This window comes from Halyomorpha halys, unplaced genomic scaffold, assembly GCF_000696795.3.
Source record: "Halyomorpha halys isolate HHAL.00 unplaced genomic scaffold, Hhal_1.1 Scaffold10.1, whole genome shotgun sequence".
Lineage (NCBI taxonomy): Eukaryota > Metazoa > Arthropoda > Insecta > Hemiptera > Pentatomidae > Halyomorpha > Halyomorpha halys.
The window spans coordinates 1,137,197-1,145,261 of NW_027107501.1; the positions used below are offsets into that span (position 1 = coordinate 1,137,197).

The 8,065-nt window shown below is 30.5% G+C and overlaps 1 protein-coding gene across 1 annotated transcript in view; it reads right to left on the reverse strand.

Annotated features, from left to right (window-relative positions):
• Positions 1–1,768, reverse strand: part of DAT (Sodium-dependent dopamine transporter) — a 156,104-nt gene extending 154,336 nt beyond the window's left edge. Inside the window, exon 1 of the mRNA XM_067045869.1 lies at positions 1,741–1,768. The gene's annotated coding sequence lies outside the window, so the exon portion shown is untranslated. The remainder of the gene's footprint in view (positions 1–1,740) is intronic.
• Positions 1,769–8,065: the final 6,297 nt, after the last annotated feature.

Genomic DNA, 8,065 nt, shown 5'->3' on the forward strand with positions numbered 1-8,065 from the left:
TAAAGTAATTTTATTATTAAGCTATTAAACTTTTTGAACATATAAATATTTATATTTATAAACATTACACACAAATGATTTATTGGAATTTAATTTATCTCAACTGCAATTGACGTACATTGAAGTTTCTTCTTTTTTAAACCCTAGACATTAAAATTTTAAAAACATAAGCGAACAGTTTTGTGTACTTATTCACTTTAGATTTTAATAAATTTCTCATTGTTTATATAATACACTATATTTTGTTTCGCATGCCATAAATATATATATACTTTTTTACAAAATATTGAATTTAAAGCTGTAATAACATCGCGAAATCCATATCTATTATCAAAATTGATCCACTGTAGGTGAAATATACTATGTACATTAGGAAAATTTTTAAAACATTTTAGAATCTTCCAAGGAATGGAAAATATTAATGCTCTAGAAAAATTCAAATAACGAAGTATAGATGATATGAGAAGTTATTGTTTTTTTTTTTAATACGGCTATTTAAAAAATTATAGTTTGTTGATTTAATACAGCCATTATCTAATGTTGGTGTACTACAATGACATAATAGTTTTTAGCACATAATATTTTTGACTTTAGTGTTTATAGTATATATTATTTTTAGTGTAATGATTTTCTGCCTGTTATAAATAATAGGATTAAAATCACTAAAGCTATTCGCGAAAGCATTAATGGTGATATTTTTCAATGATGTTACGGAATTGAACACATAAATTATTATTAACATATATTTTTTTCAATTAGTCCATGTTGATGACTGCAGTCATTACACCTGCTGATAATTATAAATTTTAATTTAATATTGTTTCAACAAGTAATATTTGATTACGATTTTCAATCCAGTTTGGCATGTAATGGTTAGGTTTCTGTATTTTTCAATAATGTAGGTTTAAATGTAACCTAATGTAAAATATGTTAATTTTTTATTGATAATAATAGTTTTTATATTAGGCAATAATTATATAGTTCGTAATAATATAACATAGAATTATGTAAGTTTATAGATAATAACGTTTGCAGAAGTGAATCCAGTCATTCCAGAAAGTAAAAGGCCACTCTCAAAAAAAGTTAACTTTTAACGGGTTTTAGTTTATGAACTCGAATAAACTGCTCTCATACATTATTAGAACTCGGAGTCGTATTTTTTTGTTTTTCATTCTATGCATTTAGGGTTCTAATACTTGTGTTTTTTTTTAAGTGTAAGCCTAGCTTTAGGGGAAAGAAGACTTGAAGTGTTTGACAAATGAGTGATTCAGCTGTATGTGCATTTTTATGGTTATTGTGTAATAATAGATATAAACTATTTTTACTGGCCTCTTCGTTAAAAACAATAATTAAATTGGGAAATTATCCTCAAAATTTCAGTTATTTATATTTATTATATTTTCTATGTATATATATTTAGTACTAAATTTTGTATGCTATTTTTTAAATTTAATATTCAATCTATTTATTTTCTGTAATTGCATTTTTATTTTAATCATTATATATATAACGGTATACTTTATATTGATGGTAGATGTGCATGAAGTCACAATGTTCCATATAATTTTTTTTCTCTCACATATCTGAAATATCAAGTGTAATGTTTTTAATGATTATATAATCATAAATAAATATGTCCATGCAGTTATACGATATAGATAATAATATATGTTATTAAGTTTATTAATGAGTTATATAACACGCAGTTGGGTGTTATACTACACCTCGGTCTGGTATTACCTGTTCCGGGGGAGGCATGCCGGTGACTGAGCCCGTCCCTCCTGCTCCAGGCGCATGCCGCCTCCTCCGCCTCTTGAGCCAGTGGACCCGCGGCTTAAGCCCAGTTTCCACGATGGCAGTGATAGTAATAGAGGTAGCAGTCGTAGCCACTTTAACCGTGTGAACCATGAAATTTGTTATATTGGCATTTCAACAACTATCAGAATTTTCTTCTTTCTTTTTTTATCAGATTAGTTGGTAAGTAGTACTACAAACTATTTGCACATGCGCGACTGCCTCATACAGACGTCTTGACAGTAAACTGTCGCTCATTATAACCTCAACACTTGTCTTATATTTAATTTACTAACTAGTTTCCTGTTAGTTGTTTGGCTATGGTGACAGTTAATATTTGATATTAGTCCTCTGTTTTTATCATTCAAGTGGGACTGTCAGCGAGGTAAGGTGGACTAAAAGTGTGTAGACAAACAATGCCATACTTTCTCACCATTTACTTATTTGCATAACGCATATCTCTCATTTCGAAATTAGTCCTTATGACCTCACTATTGGTGATAATGAATGAGTAAATAAATGAAATGAATGAAAATGGTATTTTTTCTATATTTAAAATTCTTACTATTTATTATACTGATAAGAACTAGATCAGATAAAAAGGAAAAAGTTATTAACATTTTTGAAAAAATTTAAAAAGATGAAAAAAAAATGAAAACAGAAAAATAATGCCTATGTAATATAAGAATAATAATCAATTGTCCAACTAGATTTAGTATGCTGTGTGTTTAGCAATCCAATACTTGATGATCACAAAATATTTACAAAAAGTGTGGTATCTAAATAACAATTATAGTAATTGATGTCATAGCTATACATATTGTTTACATCGATGCGTTTGTTGGATTATGAAGTAGGCGGAAGAATTGTTACTGTTTAAAGGAAAGAGCTGAGTTGGATTGAAGAATAGACAATTCCAGAAGGTTGCACTAATGATGAAGGAGGTTTTATAAGAGTTTATTTACCGGTTAAGATATAATATTTAATGAATGGATGAACGTAGAGTGAGAAGTTTTCTCATTTAGCACTGACGAAGCCCTGAAAAATGGGACGAAACGTTGGTTAACAATAATTTTTTTTTATTTGACTATTTTGATACAATCCTACAATCTACTTCATACGGTTAAATAAAATAAAAAATATGGTAGAGAATAGAGAAGGCACTTGGAATCAATAAAAATGCCCTCAATTAAAAAAAATCAAATAATTAAGAGCTGAAACTATCATTTTATCTCTGATCTCTATTCATAATCTTTACATATATTATATGGATTAAGAATACATTCCATTATTATATATAATGTTATTATCTATTATACTATTCTATGGATTAAGAATACATTCCATTATTATATATATTGTTATCTATTATACTACTATATGGAACTAGACAAAGCCCAACATGGTTCACCACATTTGTGGTGTTCAGCAATTAGTTTCATTTTAGAATTTTAATTGCGGTTTTACAAACTGGATTTCAAATTCATTCTCTAACGGACGACTCGCATATCCCCTGTGTCCTGAATCCATTAACAAAAAATTTCAGTTCCTCTCTAAATCGAATCCATCTCTTTAAATCCATAAGAATCCAGTAAGATCCACACGGGGTGCCTGAAAATTTAAACCTTCCAATAAATCTTGAGAAATTAATCTATACTACCGATGACCACCTACAAATAACAATTATCGTATAGCCAACATGGCTCCATATTTTGCTAGAAAGAGAATGTCATCGAAAGCGAAATAAAAAATTCATAAGATGATTATTCGCTGGATAAATACCCAGTACTCTCCCCTCTTCAGAGCTTTGTATCTGACAAAAAGCTGCTGGAGGACACAAGAAACATGCGTGTGAGAATAATTAAGTCCTCTAAATACAACAGAATAATTATTGTTTTGGCTATCCTCGTTATACGACTGTTCATTTCGTGCCATCTCGTTTATCCGAGCTTTGGAAAAAAATTACATTTTTGAAATTCTAATTCGTTAGAATTATATTGTAATTCATACAGTTGATTTGAAAATACTTTACAGTTTTAATAAATGTATTTAATAAAATCGTGTACGGTATTCTAGTCACAACTTTCACTTGTCATCCAACTTTGAAATTAATACGATCAAAACGGTAACTTATTTATACTATTATAGTGATGGCAATATTTACTATTACCATATTTTCATTCATAGTTTAAATAAAATAATATTATTATAATGTTTTTTGTGTTTCCAAGGTTCTTATGGCAATAGTCAAAAATTGAATATCAAATTCTTGCATAGTTCATATTTATGCATTTTTTATTAGTACTAACAATGCTAGAGGGTTAATAATTTCATATGAACAAAATTAAACTTTAGAGGGAGCTTATTTTTGAAAATTCCGTGTTAAAGAGCTGTCAAACTACTTCAATGACAATAAGGCCTAGCTGATACTAAATTACTGCTTAAATGTCCGCTCATTTTCGTCAAGGTTTAAAACAAGATGAATCCTGTCTTTTCGTGGAAACGCTTTGGACCATTCGAAAAAATATCGACCATCGGTGGCATATCCACGGAGTCCCTTAAACGGCGTGATCTTCGCTCTTACCAAGTAGGACTTCCCCCAACTGATTGAAGAAGATAACTATCCCATCTTCAGGCAGTTTATCTAAGTGGTGGAAGGAGGACCATCGTCCATCCGATATCACTGAAACAACGGAAGAGGAGGAAGATGCTGACGGCTCAGAAGTGCTGGAGCAGGTTGGAGTACAAGAAGATACACTTATATGCTGTCGATCTGGAATCCTGGACCAAGTACCAGACGGATCGGGATTCGTAAGGTGCAGCCCTGTCAGTAAGGTGCTCAGAGGCCGAGTGCTGTGCTCCACTACAGTAAGATGTATTCATACTGTGCCCAAAAATTAAATATTTTCCTCAAAATAAGTTTATGAAAAAAAAAAATAAGATGTTGATATTAGCAGTAGTGGCATCCGCAAGCCCAGCGCCCACAACCCCAATACCAATCCAACATTTTATACGAACAACTAGAAATTAACATTTTGTCAAATATCATAAAAACTATTACTCCTACAAAGATAAACATAATGAACTATTTTGTAGTAAATTTAACTAGCTTTCTGGAAGATTATTGATTGACTGTGTGTAAAGATGAAAGGAATATGGTCCGGACCATATTCCTTTCATTTAACTAGTTTTAATTTGAGCGCTAACAGACATCTGTATGTACAATGGTTTCTGAAATGAAGTTTTTTATAAATCTAACTTATTGTCCGAACAACTATAAATCAATGTATATTAGCAAATATCATGAAAACTACTATTCCTACGAAAGTAAAGGTAAAGGTCATTAACTTCTTTATAGTCCATTAAACTAGCTTTAATTTGAGTGCTAGCAGACATCTGTACGTCAAATGGTTACTGAAATAAAGTTTTTTATAAATCTAACTTATTGTCCGAACAACTATAAATACATTTATTTTAGCAAATATCATGTAAACTATTACTCCTACAAAGATAAACATCATAAACTACTTTATAGCTCATTAAACTAGCTTAATTTGAGTGCTAATAGATATCTGTACGTCACATAGTTCCTGAGATATACATTTCTCAAAATAAATTAACTAACTAGTAATCTTTCAGTAGATTTTAAAGAAAGTTTCCTTTTTAAAAAGCTATATCTCGATAACCTTTGGACGTAAATAGCTCTTTTAGGGCTAATATTTCAGCAAATTTACTCTTCTTTAAATAATGTTCTCTCAGATTTTCTAGTGTTGTTAGTTTTTATGATATAGTGCTCCGAATGCAAAATTAATGTTTTGAAACAGCCGCAATTTCTTATTCCTCCTACTATACTTGGCAGATTCATCAATTTTTACTAGTAATTATACCTAGTTTTCATGAAAGTAATCAAAAATTTAGGTGAGATAATTGCATGCCACCACTTTCGCTCGCCTATGTGAGGTTGTAATTCATGGGCTTGTTTATGTTTAATTATATTTCAAAAACGTCTCGTCCATTATAATCGATTCTCACACGGTGAATCACTAACCTTAAAAGTGGGTAATTATGAGCACAATAGAAATCTGTAGAAACAGGATAGAGTGTTTCGCAGACTTCTTTTTTTTAGTAAATACAGTGAATGTTTTTCTATTAATCATTTTTTACTTCGTATTAACGAATTATTAAATCTTAAAACGCCGCCCTCACTGCCGGTCACACTTTTGCCCAATACTTCATGTCAAAGAAGGTGGTAACCCTGGGTTTCCGCCCCCCCCCCCCGTCCTCCCAATGATTGAAGGCTGAATGACGCCCATGCTTTATTGCATTAATATTGTGTGCAGTGACGTCATAATGGAAAGGTGGGGACTGGAGGTGTTCCATCCCCCAATGAATTGAAAATTTGGTAAATCAATTATTTCATCATTTTATCTTCGTATAACATATAGACATATCGGGTACTCATGTTCTAGGGTTGTATGAACGTTTCTCGAGTGGGATATCTAGAATTTACAGATGGTGTAACTGCATCAGGGTTATTCCATGTCAGCTCAACACACTTTTGAGCCGTACCATCTCATTTTTATTTTTTTTTTATTTTGTAAAGACATTGTATGGATATGGACTTGGAAAAATGTAAAATCTCATTGAGATCTCGTTTTTAATTAAGGAGCTGTTAAGTCCTCATAAATGGGCTAAAAGACAGAGAAAAAATGTTGGTACTGCTGCAGAAAGTTCCCTAATTAAACTAGAGATATCGAATAGGTGGTACAATATACAGTATATTCCATACTCTTTCAAACAATATGCAACACTATATATGTTAGTATGAGTTAACACTTCTCAAAACCTGATTTATAGTTAGTTCTAGTCTTTATTTCCTAGGAAGTTGCTTTTTTCTCTTATTTCTTCTTTGTTTTAACAAAGTTGTGTTTTAATTTTTAATTAAGTAACCATAAGCCAAAATATCGAAAAATAAATAGTTATACTCAACAATAAGGAATATTGGTACTTGAAGATGGAGAAACCCGAAACGTATAGAAAATATAGAATATTGATAATATTCTGAAGGAGGTTTATTTTTCACCTCAACATCTCAATACTAATTTTAAAAAATTTATTTTAATATTTTCAGAAAGTACATATTTTTAAAATGTATTCCTTACACATAGTTGTATTGATGTTAATCACAGGATAAAGTTTAAATTTGGGACGAAAAAGATGTTAAAAAAAAATTAAAAACTAAAGCTCAGTTCTCATGAATCCAACTCTTCATTCATGTTAATTATTACAGAAATGTTAATATCAAAGTTTTCATGAATATAAATAGAAACCAGACGTGAATAACGATTTAGTTTATAAAACAGGAGATTCTTTAATTATCTCAAGCTTCTGATTCCATTGAAAAATTATTCACAAATATTTTTAATGTAGTTTTGGGAGTGAATGCACGGTATTAGTGCTTTCTATAAACAGACAATTGGATCGGGAAATGACAATGATACAAATGAATCAAAAGTTCTCTTAATCAGGAAATTTAGTTTTATAATTATCCAAGTTGGATGAAAAAGCTAATTATTTCAACGTTACCTACAACAGGTCACAATGCATCCCTTGCACATTTTAGTTAATTGCATAATTATCTCCTTAAGCTCAACACAATTGCTGTTTTACATTTTCGAAAAACTAATAACTATTCATCATATAAATTAATGTCATAAAATTTATGACCAAATTTAAAAAAATTCTTTTTTTTTTTTCAGTTGAATTTGTCGTACAACAAAAACAAAAAACTTCATGAGCCTCTGCTTTCATGAGGAAGATTTTCAATTAGAACCAGAGTGACACTGATTGTTGTACAATAGCCCAATAGGAGAAAAAATGCAGTTATCTCACCCCAATGTCTGATTATTTTAATGAAAACTATAATTACTGGTCAAAATTGACGAGTCGGCCCAGTATAGTTTGAGGGAAAATAAAATGGCGGCTGTTCCAAAACGTTAAAAAAAAAATAATTTTTCATTCTGACCTCTATTTCTTTAAAACTACCCACAAGACTAGAAAACCTGAGAGGACGTTATTTAAAGTAGAGTACATGTGCTAAAATATGTGCCCTAATAGAGCTATTTACGTTAAATAGTTCTCGATATATAGCTTTTAAGAAGTAACATTTCAGAAACATTTTGTACAGAATGTACTGAAAGATAAGTTAGTTGGTGATAAATATATAAAAGATAAGACACCCCTTATAATGCCATATGGCAAAGGAAGGACA